Source organism: Canis lupus, chromosome 12 (genome assembly GCF_003254725.2).
Source record: "Canis lupus dingo isolate Sandy chromosome 12, ASM325472v2, whole genome shotgun sequence".
In the NCBI taxonomy this organism is placed as follows: domain Eukaryota; kingdom Metazoa; phylum Chordata; class Mammalia; order Carnivora; family Canidae; genus Canis; species Canis lupus.
Genome location: NC_064254.1, coordinates 63,388,228 through 63,402,008, shown reverse-complemented (window position 1 = coordinate 63,402,008; position 13,781 = coordinate 63,388,228). Strand labels below are relative to the sequence as shown.

Here is a 13,781-nt window from a genome sequence, read left to right as displayed (position 1 = left end):
AAGTTGAGTCACCATGCTGTACATTACACCCTCAGGACTTATTCACCCTTCACCAATCCCACCTCCTACCTCTGGCAAGCACTAATCTCATCTGTTTCTAGGAGTTTGGTTTCTTTAGAAATGAGGTCATATGCTATTTGTCTTTCTCTGATTATCTCACTTAGCATAATGTCCTCAAGGTCCATCCATTTGTTGCAAATGGCAGGATTTCCTTCTTTTTTATGGTATGAGCTTATTTTCTTTCCTATGAAGTGAGCAGTCATTATATGAATGGTTTATTAACTGTTTTCTGTTCCCCCATTCTATGTATGTAACTCCATATTTCATTCTAACAAAGCAAACAAAACCAGTGGCTCTACCTGGAACTCAAAAGATATAACCTTAGGTCACACTATAGTTTTCAAGTTTTACAAAATTTTAGAGGTAGCCAAGCAACACTAATGTACTTTTTCATATTCTTATCTTTGTAAGGTATCTTAGTTAGAATTGTCTTTTTTTTTAATTGTCTTTTTTTTTTTTAAAGATTTGATGTCTATATTTTAGATGCAAGGAAATTAATCTAAGTATACATTTCAATACATTTTTATATTTATTTAATTGATGCATAGTTGACACACAAGTTACATTAGTTTCATGAGTACAACATAGTGATTCAGCACAATGTGTGCTTTGCTCACCACAAGTATAGCTACTATCAGTCACCATGCAATGTTACTAAATAGCACCACTGACTATATTCCTTATGCTGTGCTGTGCTTCATCCCCATGACCCCATGACATTAATTCCATGATTGGAAACCTGTACCTCCTTTTTAAAAAATATTTATTTGTTTACTTTAGAGAGAGAGAGTGCAAAGTGAACAAAGGGTGGGGAGGGGCAAAGGGAAGGCAAGAGAGAGAATCTCAAACAGACTCCATGCTCAGCAGAGACCCCAAGGCAGGGCTCCATCTCACAACCCTGAGATCATGACCTGAACTGAAACCAAGAGTCAAACACTCAACTGACTGAGCCACCTAGGTGTCCCCGTGCCTCCCATTTTTGACAAATATATATAATTGTATACTTACCATTACAATCAGGTTATAGAACATTATTACCTCAAAAATATTCCCTTTTGCACTCATTACTCTGCCCCCAACCCCAGCTCCTGGAAGCCACTGATCTGCTTTTGTCACCATAATTTTGTCTTTTCTAGGATGTTTATAAATGGAATCACAGAGTAGATAGTCTTTGTGTCCGACTTCTTAAATTTAGGAGTCTAAATTTAGAAGTTAGGCTTTTAAATTCTTTTATGGCTTATGCTTTTGGTGTCATAAAAGAATTTTTTTACTAACTCAAGATGATAATGATTTTCTCTTGTATTTTCTCCCAGAAGTTTTATAGTATTAGTGCTTACTTATTGATTTAGGAAACATTTTAAAAAATATTCTTAAAAGATTTTTATTGATTGATTGATTGATTGAGAGTCAGAGAAGGGGCAGGGGAGAAGGAGAGAGAGACTCTCAAGCAGACTCCACACAGCGCAGAGCCTGACACTGGGCTCAATCCCATGACCCTGAGATCATAACCTGAGCTGAAATCGAGTCTGATGCTCAGCCAATGGAGTCATCCAGGTACCACAATTTAGACACATTTATAATTATTTTATGTAGATGATATAAAATATAGAATGGTTTTTTAGGGCAACCCAGGTGGCTCAGCGGTTTAGCTCTGCCTTCAGCCTAGGGCCTAATCCTGGAAACCCAGGATTGAGTCCCACGTTGGGCTCCCTGCATGGGGCCTGCTTCTCCCTCTGCCTGTGTCTCTGCCTCTGTTTGTGTGTGTGTGTGTCTCGTGAATAAATAAATAAAATCTTTTAAAAAATGGGTTTTTAATTTTGCATGTGGATATCCATTTTTTTCCAGCATCATTTGTTGGAAAGACTACTCTTTTCTGATTGATTTATCTCAAATCATGTTGAGAATCAATTGATGATGTATGTGTAGGTCTCTTTATGGGCTCTCTATCCAATAGAAACAATATATGACTATCTTTACACTATTAAGTGCATGTTTTTTTGTGTATGTCCCTTATTAGGTTAGGATAGTTTTGTTTTATTTCTAAATTACTGAAAAGTTTTTTTTTTTCTTATCAGAAATGGGTGTTGAATTTACTAATTTTTTGTATGTGTACATGTGTATCTCTTGAGAGGACTATGCAATATATCCTTTTTCTTCCAAGCTTTATTGAGGTATAATTGATACACATAAAACTGCATATAATTCATATATGCAATTTGATGAGTTTGGACATATGTACACACTTGTGTTACCATCACTACAACCAAGGGAATAAACATATGCATCATTTCTAAAAGTTTTCTTATGTCTCATATTTTATTTTGTGGTAAGAACACTTAACATGAGATCTACCCTCTTAACAAATTCTTAAGTGTACAATACCTTATTGTTAATGCTACGTACCATGTTCTACGGCAGATCTCTGGAACTTACCCTTCTTGTATAACTGTAACTTCACACCAGTTGAGCAACTAGCCCTATCACCTTCTTGTAATCCTTCATTAAAGGCTGCTCATTTGCTGAATTTATACTAACTGAGTCTCCAACATTAAACAAACCTTGAATTCTTGAAATAACTTTGACTTGGTTTATTATCTTAATATTCTGTGAATTTTTTTCTTATAATATCTTCAGTATTGAATCAGGGTAATACTGATCTTAGAAATGAAAGGAATTCCACTCACTTTTATTTTCTAGGAGTTTATATAGAATTAGTATTATTTCTTCCTTAAATGCTTAGTAGAATTAACTATTAAAGCCGGACATAATCTTCATGGGGAGATTTTTTTAAACTACAAATTCAATGTCTTTAGTAGATATTCAGATGATTTATTTCCTTTTTCCTTTTTTTTTTTCTTGAGTGAGCTTTAATAGTTCCTGTCTTTGAAAAAATGATGTTCAAGTAAATTTAAAATGGGGGCAGGCTGAGCACTCCAGTCTTCAGTAGGGAACTGCTGAATAGACACAGAGGGCACCTGCATGCCTTCAGACCTGTCTGTGACTTCAGGTTGAGTAGCAGTGAACTCAGGAGCTGGAGCTGTCCATTCACTTCGAAACTCCTCTTGGGTCACAGCCTTTTCAGCATTGGCCTGCTCTTACTTTGTAATCTCTTCAGGATCTCTGAAGTAGAAGTAGAGATCATCCATGACCTCCCATGAGTGTTTATGGTAAGTGGTGCCACAAATACACAGAACTTCCCTGGCCAGCAGCCCCCATATCAAACCCACGGAGTGAGCCCCCTTGTTGCAAGGGTTGGCAATGTCCACACAGCACAGAGGAGAGAGTCTGTGTTACACAGAGCGATGGCAGGTAGGTTAACATAAGATGCCACTGTGAGAGGCTGGTAGTCAGCTCTGGGATCAGTAACCACCAGAAGTCTTGGCTCCCAGAAGGCTGCCCGGATCTGGTTTAGTGAAGGTTCCAGGAGTGAAGCAAACAGCAATAGGAGTGCCTCCAGGAGCCGCAGCGACAAACTTCCGCACAGCTTGCTGGCCACTGCTCCTGGATGATATGACACTGACATCATCTGGGTGTTTAATGGCAACGCTGGCATGAGCTGCCAGCAGAAGCATCTTCCAGGTTCTCTTCAGATTTATGATATAGATACCATCACACTTCCTTTTGTAGAGGTAGTGTTCCATTTGGAAGTCAAGGTTGGTACCATATAAGTTGGTTCTTGCTGCAGGAAATTTGAGGACATCCTCCTCCCTCATTGCTAGGACATCAGGACTCTGGACATCGTGAAAGTTCCCCTTTAAATTATGACAGGGGTGCAGAACAATGTTGTATGGACCTCTCTCTGGGTAGTAAGGAAAGTCTAGCTTTGGTTTTATTCATGTTTTTATAGTGTATCTTTTCCCATTCATTAACTTTACTCTTATCTTTGTCTTAGTATTTATGGGTCTTATAGAGGGCATATAATTGGGTTTTGGTTTTTTATCTTACCTGCCTTTTAAGTTTATTTAGGTCATGATATTTGATGTAGTTATCAATATCACTGGATTTAAATCCAACATATTGCTATTTATTTTCCAGCAGTCCCATCTGCTTTTTGTTCTGATTTTTAAAAAAATTTTTTCCCCTGACTTCTTTTAGGTTAAGTTAGTTTTTATTTAAATTCCATTTTATCTCCGTTACTGGCTTGTTAGCTATACCACTTTGTTTTACTGTTTTGGTGGTTACTCCAGGGTTTATAATATACGTTTTTAAATTATTACTGTCTAGCTTCAATGCACATATAAGACTCGTAACAGAAGGTTTCCATTTACCTACCACTGTGTTATTGTGAAAACATTTCACTTTTACATATATGGCTGACCCTTGACCAGTGTGAGGATTAGGGGCACTGACCCCCCTTCACAGTCCAAAATTCATGTATAACTTTTGCTCCCCCCAAGCTTAACTACTAAATCCTGTTGTTAGCAGGAAACCTTACTGATGACATAAACAATCAATTAATACATAGTTTGTGTGCTGTATTATATACTATACTCTTACAATAAAGTAAGCTAGAGAAAAAAAAGTTATTAAGAAAATCATAAAGAAAAGAAAATGCATTTACAGTACTATATTTATATAAAAAAATCTGTATAAAAGTAGAACTCCACAGTTCAAACCCATGTTGTTCAAGGGTCAACTGTACTATAAACTTGAAAATTCATTATTATTTTTGCTTTAGTCAGTCAATGATCTGTAAAAGAAGTTTCAAACTAGGAAAGCATTTCTATTCATGTGTTTTTCATTTGCAGAGCTCTTCATTCATTTGTGTAGATCCAAATTATCATCTGACATAATTTCCTTTTGCCTAAAAAACTTTGTTCATTTTTGTAGAACAGTTCCTCTAGTAAAATTCTCTTTTAAATTGAGATGTAACTGAGATATAACATTGTATAAGCTTAAGCAATATAACATAATGATTCAGTATTTATATACATTGCAAAATGATCACCACCATGGATCTGGTTAACATCATCATCTTGCGTAGTTACAGATTTGTTTTTCTTTTGGTAAGAACTTTTAAGATTTGCTCTCTTAGCAACCTCCAAATATACAAAACAGTATTATTAACTGTAGTCACCATATCGTGCATTATGTCCCCATGACTTACTTATTTTATGACTGAAAGTCTGTACCTTTTCAGTACCTTCACCCATTTCACCCACCTCCTCCCCCTACCTCTGGCAAGCACCAATCTGTTTTCTGTACCTATGAGCTTAGGTTTTTGTTTGTTTTTAGATTGTACATATAAATGAGATTATCTGATATTTGTCTTTGTCTGTCTTACCATAATGCCCTCAATATTCATGCATGTTGTCAGAAAGGGCAAGATTTTCTTCTTAATATCAGCCATATTAATGGCTGATAGTATTTCATAGTAAACATATATAATACCACATTTTTATTTTTTTTTAAATTTTTATTTATTTACGATAGTCACGGGGGGGGGGGGGGCAGAGACATAGGCAGAGGGAGAAGCAGGCTCCATGCACCGGGAGCCCGACGTGGGATTCGATCCCGGGTCTCCAGGATCGCGCCCTAAGCCAAAGGCAGGCGCTAAACCGCTGCGCCACCCAGGGATCCCTAATACCACATTTTTAAAATCCATCTATCAATGGACACTTAAGTTGCTTCCATATAAGTTAGTGATTTTACTTCCTTTGGATAAATATTTCCAAGTAGAATTGTTGGATCATATGATAGTTCTATTTTTAATTTTTTGAAGAAATGCCATACTGTTTTCCATAGTGGCTACACAAATTTACATTCCTGCCAACAGTGCACATGGTTTTCCTTTTCTCCACATCCTTACCAGCATTTGTTATTTCTTACCTTTTTGATCTCATTGTGGTTTTGATTTGCATTTCCCTGGTGATTAGTGATGTTGAGCACCTTTTCATATACCTGCTGTTGACTACCTGTCTGTCGTCTTTGGAAAATGTCTATTCAGACTCTCTGCCCATTTTTTAATCAGTTTTTTGTTTTTGTTTTGCTATTGAGCTATATGAGTTCCTTGTATACTTTAGATACTATTTTAAAAAAGATTTTATTTATTTATTCATGAGAGACAGAGAGAGGCAGAGACATAGGCAGAGGGAGAAGCAGGCTCCATGCAGGAAGCCCGATGCAGAAGTCAATCCCGGGACACCAGGATCACACCCTGGGCTGAAGGCAGGCGCTAAACCGCTGAGCCACCCAGGTGTCCTGACTTTAGATACTATTTATCAGATATATGATTTGCAAATATTTTCTCCCATTCAATAGGTTGACTTTTCATTTTGTTGATGGCTTCCTTTGATGTGCAGAAGCCATTTAGTTTGAGGTAGTCCACATATTTGTTTTTGCTTTTGTTGTCTTTGCTTTTGTTGTCAAATCCAAACAATCATTGCCAAGACCTGTGTCAAGGAGCTTACTGCCTGTTTTCCTCTTGAAGTTTTATGGTTTCAGGTCTTCTATTTAAGTCTTTAATCTATATTGAGTTATTTTTTGTGTTTGGTATGAGACAGTGGTCCAGTTTCATTCTTTTGCATGTGGCTGTCCAGTTTTCCCAACATCATTTATCCAAGAGATTGTCTTTTCATCATTGTATAGTCTTGCCTCCTTTGAATAAATTAATTGACCATATAGGTGTGGATTTATTTCTGAGCTTTTTATTCTGTTCTGTTGATCTACGTGTCTGTTTTTGTGCCAATACCATACTCTTGTAATTATTGTAGCTTTGTAATATAGTCTAAAGTCAGGAAGCATAATATCACCTTTGCTCTTCATATTTTTGTCGTTGTTGTTGTTAGCTAATCATATTAATCAATATCTTCAGATAATATAAGTTGAAGTCCGGAGTACAAGTTCAGTAGGGAGAGAGTGACAAAGTATTCTTTCCCTCATTCACTCCTTCATTCAGCATATATATAGGAAATGTTTATGTGTAAATTTTTAGGTCCTGAGATACTCAAGTAAAAAAAGACAGGAAATTCTCTACCTTCACACCACACTGGTTCTAGTCTGGGGAGATATACATCCATCCATACTTACATACATACATAGAAAGAAAGAATTAATTTTAAAAATGGTTGCAAATGGTGGTAAGAGCTATAGAGAAAATGGGGAAAGGAGATTGCTACTTATATAGATAGTGAAGGTCTCTTTGAAGAAGTGACATTTGAGCAGTGGTTTGAGCCAACTCATTCCTAGATGGTGGGAAAGACACAGAGCTGTAAAGATCTAAGCAGAAGGAAGTATCAAGGAGAACAGCCTTAGAGCAGAATGAACTTAACGTGCTTAAGGAATAACAAGTAAACCAGGGCAAGTGGAGAATAGTGAGTAAGAAGGAGAATAGAAGGCAATGAAGTGTGAGATGCAACAGGGGCCAAAGCATGTAAGATTTGGTAGTGCTGGCAAGGAGTTTGTGTTTTCATTCAAGTGAGAGGGATGCTATCGGGAGGGGAGCGGTTAGGTTTGGAGCAGGAGATTTACATTTTAAGAAGATTGCTCTGACTGTTGTATGACAGATAGATGCTAGGGTGGAAAGAATGGAAGGTGGGAGGTAGAGAGCTTTAGAATAGATCAATCCAGAAAACTAAAACTTTTTGCATATAAAGTTAACAAGCATTTGAAAGAAGAGAAGGGGAGAAGATGGGTCAAGAAAAGGAAGACTGACCAATTAGTCAGAAGGTTGCAACTCCTGGAGAAAAGTATCTACTTTTAGTAAGACACTTTACTAGTAGTAAGATTCTAGGTGTCAGTATATCTGACACATTTTAAAACAAGGTGGTCCACTAGCCAATTTTAAGTTATTTGTGGTTCCAGGATGTAGGCTTCCTCTACTATTCCAAGCCTTATTCAAAACTTGCTGCACATATGGTACTGCACTGGTGGTATTTTGAAGACAGAAAGGAATCAAGTTGGTGTCCAGTATAAGACCACACAGTATAGGATAAGGAGGGCATACAGAATATGGCAAGATGCTTCACAAGATGAACTAATCCAATGGATCTGACAGTATAAAACCATCGGTGATGAACAAAAATGGAAATTCCTCCAAGATTCTCAGGAGGGATTTGTGTAAACATTGGCTTTCCCAGGACATAGGTGCTGGTGGTTTGAGCCAACTCATTTGAAGCCTGAAGGGCAGGATGACCTAGCTGATTCCAGGTCACACATTTAACTAAAGAACAAAGAGACAGTTTTATGGTGTGATTAGGTCAGTAGCATAAATCTTCAGGCTCATCTTTCCCAATCAGATGTTTTCCCAGCAGTTACTTCTATTAATAATTCATTTATGTATTCATTTGACAGTTATATACTCAGCACCTACTCTGTGCCAGATATTGTGTTGAGAGCTGAGGATATGGCACTAAACAGCATATTAAACATAACAGCTATGCCATTTGGTAACTTGACCAAATGCCCTCAGAATGGCTAGACTTTGGCCCAGTGAGACACAAAGACACCCATGCTGCGACATTTGAATGAAAGAAGCTGCATCCTTCTTTTGTCTTGTCTCCTTTATGTGGGGAGCCATTACCTGCTCAAAACAAACTTAGCTATTATCATTATTACTGCACATTATTTATCTTTTCTTTAGCTTTTTGATTTTTCTTACTATGTCTTATGTAAACTACATCTCTAAAATAATTTCCTTACATAGTCAGATCTTTTGTAATTGACTCTGATACAGAGCTTGCCATAACAAAATTTGGGGTGTATGATTAAATTATTTCCTGAAAAGATCAAAATCCATTCTAGAATGGAGTATTTTTCTAAACATTTAAACAGAAAAAATAAAGACAATGTAACAGGCACTTTGGAAAAATTGTCTGGCAGTATCAATCAAAGTTGAATAGATGCATAATTTATAACTTAGGAATTTTACTCTCAGTATATACCCAGCAGGTTTATATCTATATATACACGTATGTATATACATATATAGATATAAGGACACTACAAGAATGTTCATAATGGTGCTGCCCATTATAGCTAGAAACTGGGAGTAACACAAATGTCCATCAATAGTATAATGGGCAAATGAATTGTGTGAATTTCAACCAATTAAAATATATAAAGCAATGAAAATGAATGGAGTACATGGGATAATATGACTGAATCTCACAAAGATAATGTTCAGGGAAAGAAGCCAGATACAAAGGATACTATTTATATTATTTCATTTACATAAAGCTGAAAACTGGCAAAGCTCTTTCATAGGGATGCAAATCAGGAGACTGCCTGGGGGGGGGAAGGGGGGGTTATAATGAGAAGGAAACAAGGGGGGAGTTTTGAGAGCTGGACATGTTCTGTTTCTTAATTTGGGTGCTGGTGACATGGATATGTTCACATTGTAAAAATTCATTGAGATGTATATTTAAGATTTATGTACTTATTTTTATGGATATTATGTTTGAATGAAAAGTTTTTTTTTATTTCAGTTTGATTAACCACCATATAGTACATCGTTAGTTTCAGATGTAGAGTTCAGTGATTTCGTCAGTTGCCTATAACACCCAGTACTCATCATATCATGTGCCCTCCTTAATGCCCGTCACCCAGTTTACTTTGAAAAGTAGAGGTAAAATGCATTTTATTATTCTCATTGGAGTTCATAATTCATTATTTTGAAGTACTGTGGATTCTCAATGAATATTCAGTGATGATTGCTGTCATTTTAATTACAATTTTTCCTTTTATCATCCTCCTTGGGAGATAATTTTTCAGCAAATATATATTAGAAATTCTTTAAAAAGAAAAAAAAACCACTAATCAAGCAAAATGGTTCTAATCCAGCATTACATTTAACGATTATTTCAAAAAAGGATATGTATCACTGAACTCTCACACAGAAAGAATTTACAAGTTCTGTTGAGCTGGACATTTGTTTTTATTTTTTTCAAAATTTAAATTTCAAGATTATATCCTTCAACATGACTCCTTTTTGCAACAGTTATCTATAAATACAGAAAATAGTTTTCGCTGAAATATTTCTTGAATCGGTTCTTTCATCTTATCTCAGCAAACCTTGCTCTGGGGCAGGTTCTAATGATCTCTTTCCTAGACTACTGCACCAGCCTGGTAACTTGTCACAACCTGACCCCAGTCCTGCTCCCTCAAAACAGTCCTTATATAACCTCCATAGCGACCCAACTTACAGCAATCTGATTATTATATTCCTTTCCTTCAAACCATCTTAGTTAATGGGAACTCCATCCTTAGAGTTCTCTGGCCAAACACTTTTATCTCATCCTTGACTCCTTATTTTTTATGTCAGAAAAATCCAAGTTAAATCTGTTTTCAGGGGCACCTGGGTGGCCAGTGGTTGAGTATCTGCCTTCAGCTCAGGTTGTGATCCCCAGGGTCCTGGGATAGAGTCTTGCATCATGCTCCATGCAGGAGCCTGCTTCTCCCTTTTCCTGTGTCTCTGCCTCTCTCTGTGTGTGTCTCTCATGAATAAATAGATAAAATCTTTTTTAAAAATCTGTTTTCAAAACATAATCCGAATCTGTCCATTTAATGTCACCAACATTACTACTATCTCTGTCATTTCTTGCGTAGACTATTTATTGTAAAGTCCTGCAGACTAATCTCCTTGCTGCCATTCTTTTCTCCCTACAGTCTTTTTTTTCTCTTTTCGCCCTACAGTCTTGATGGAGCACCTTGATGGAGCATATCTGATGTAGCACCAGAGTGGCTGAAACACACACACAAACACAGACATCAGTTTATGGTACTTTTATGCCTCACACTCCCCAGTGGCACCCACTTTCATTCAGAGAAAAATCTGAAGCCCTGTGTAGCCCTATAAGAACTTTGCCCCCTGTTAGCTCTCTAATTTTATCTCCTACATACTCTACTCTAGGCACAACGGTTTCTGTGGTGTTCTATGAATACACCAGGCACACTCATAACTTAGGTCTTTCACATTGGCTATTCCCTCTGCCTGGTATGCTCTTCCTCAGTTATTTATAAACCTCATTCCATTGCTTACTTCCAGGTTTTGGTCAAATGCCCCCTTTCTCATAAGACTTACCTGCACAGGCTGACTTACTCTGAAGACCTGTTGGATGATGACAGAAGAAAAACCAGAAGACTGGGGAGGGAAAGAAAGACATGGTTTCTGCTTTGAGGGAATTAGAGTATCTTGAGCATTGCAGATCATAAATAGATAATTGCAATGCAATATAATAAATGATGTGAAAGAATTAAAAATATAATTCTAAGTTTAGAAGAAAGACCAGAGTAGGACATAAAAATTTGAAAGTAAATTGCATGCAGATGGGAATTTATAGGAATTCAGAGAATGGGAAGAGGAGAGGACTGAGGATAGAACATGAGGGAACAGTCAAAAATATAATTGAAAATTCAGGCAAAAATCTTATTCTGGAAGCCATTGCATATAGACTTTCAAGAAGAAGGGGGATGATATAGGTATTAAAGTTGGTAATTAAGTCACTAATGACCTTGATGTGTAACATTTCAAGGGAGTATTAAAGAAATTAAGCAGTTGGCAGTGGATTAGGCTCTGCAGGAGGTTATAGAAATGAAATCAGTAGGTGTAATCTATATAAACAATTATTTCAAGAAATTTGTCAAGAAGGAAATTGGAATAATTAAGGGGGAATTTAATCTTTACACAGGCAATGGTATAAAGGGAAGAAAGTTGGAGAAAATTTCTATGTGATTGAAGGGGAGTTCTCGATCCTTAAAGGAAATACCCTAGGGTTATAGGGTGCTAGGATAGCTGGAGAAAAACTGACCAATGAGAAGGTAGGTAGCTATGTCTCAGGAAAATGAAACCAGCCTCGCTGTGTAGGAAACATACGATTGGATGACTCTATCCAACCCCCATCTTGAATTGTACAAAGGAAAAATAAGAATAAAAAAATGATTATATTTAGGGATCCAAGAGATATTTTCAGACTATATCTTATAATCAACATAATATCAGTAACTGGGAATAGCATTCCTTTTGGATGTGGCCAGTATTGGGAGAGGACATAAGTTCCATTTTCCAGAACGGAAACTTTAGGAACTTTAATCATAACAACTCTTTGGCTTTATTTGCCAAATTGAAGATTTCTAATTTTTAAAAATAGATCTTAATTTAGAAACCACTACAGTTCCATAATAGTTTAAATTTTATTTTATTTTATTTTATTTTATTTTTTTTTTATTTTTTTTTAAATTTTTTTTTTTATTTATTTGTGATAGTCACAGAGAGAGAGAGAGAGAATGAGGCAGAGACACAGGCAGAGCGAGAAGCAGGCTCCATGCACCGGGAGCCCAACGTGGGATTCGATCCCGGGTCTCCAGGATCGCGCCCTGGGCCAAAGGCAGGCGCCAAACCGCTGCACCACCCAGGGATCCCTAAATTTTATTTTTTTGAGTTTTCTCTCATGCTTTCATCTATATTGAGGTGTGGTGACATAGCTACTTTACTACAAGACAATAATTATAGTTTCTCTAATATTTGACTATACCATTTAAAGAGGCCCAGCATTTTTTGTCTTTTTATCTACCATAGCATTGATGCCTCTGAGAATAGTTAACAAGGCTACTGAAGGTCTCTCCCAGGTAGAAATTGATACATCAGAATCATCACTGCAGTGATGAAGTGACTCCTTTTTTTTTTATTTATTTAAAGATTTTATTTGTTTATTCATGAAAGACACATGGAGAGAGAGAGAGAGAGAGGCAGAGACACAGGGAGAGGGAGAAGCAGGCTCCATGCAGGGAGGCTGATGTGGGACTCGACCCCGGATCTCCAGGATCACGCCCTGGGCAGAAGGCAGGTGCTTAACTGCTGAGCCACCCAGAGATCCCCCTCCTTTTTTGGTGTGTGTGTGTGTGTGTGTGTGTGTGTGTGTGATTAAGTGATTCTTAAATTGAACTGATTTCAGATACTTTCTTTACCCTACCTACTTCCTGCCCTTTAAGACTTGTGTTAACTTGGTTTGAACAGGAGCTCAATTTGGTTTAATTTGCAGAACTCACAAAATTTGTGTTCAAAGTGTGTCTAATAATATTAGTGGAAGAGGGGAAGCAAATTACACTCAAACTTCCTTTTGAATTTTTCAGCCATGACCTTAGAAATCATGGAGAAAACCATAACACTGAATATTACTTGTCATTATATGTTATTACATGTGATTACAGGACATTTATTATTTTATATGGTGTGTAATGATTAATGAGATTTCTCTCTATAAAATTAGAAAGCAGACCTGTGTTTTTGAATTCCATCCTTGTGTTTGGTACTGTTTTCATACCATATTTCATTTAATAAGTACATTGAAAACATGGACTCAAGTTAGGAATTAGAAGGCAGACTCTCAGACTTTTAATTTAATCCCTAACTATTAAATCTAGAAACAGGACCATGAAAACAAAACCCTTAAAGAAGAAGATGTATGTAAGAAAAATATCTCTCTTTTGCATATTATCTATTCCAGGAATGGATTTTAGCACTGCTCCACTGTTGATGGCCTTGTTAGCTAATACTTTATAGCTCCACCATGGTAGTGATAGAAGGACCTTCCAAGAACACTGACATGTGCTGCTGCATAATGAGGGGTCTGTTGACCTGATGGCTGCATCTGTCTGGGATCAATACAAGAGGATTCTCTCTGTAGGTCAAGTTGGATGAGGCAGCCCCAAGTGTTAGAGAACAGATGGATGTGATTCCTGCTGATGCACAATTGTCTTACTGGACAAAGAGAAATTGCCACTAG

The 13,781-nt window shown here is 36.9% G+C and overlaps 1 pseudogene; it reads right to left on the bottom strand.

Moving 5' to 3' along the window:
• Window positions 1–2,927: 2,927 nt before the first annotated feature.
• LOC112658332 (40S ribosomal protein SA-like) overlaps window positions 2,928–13,781 on the bottom strand; it is a 146,776-nt pseudogene continuing 135,922 nt past the window's right edge.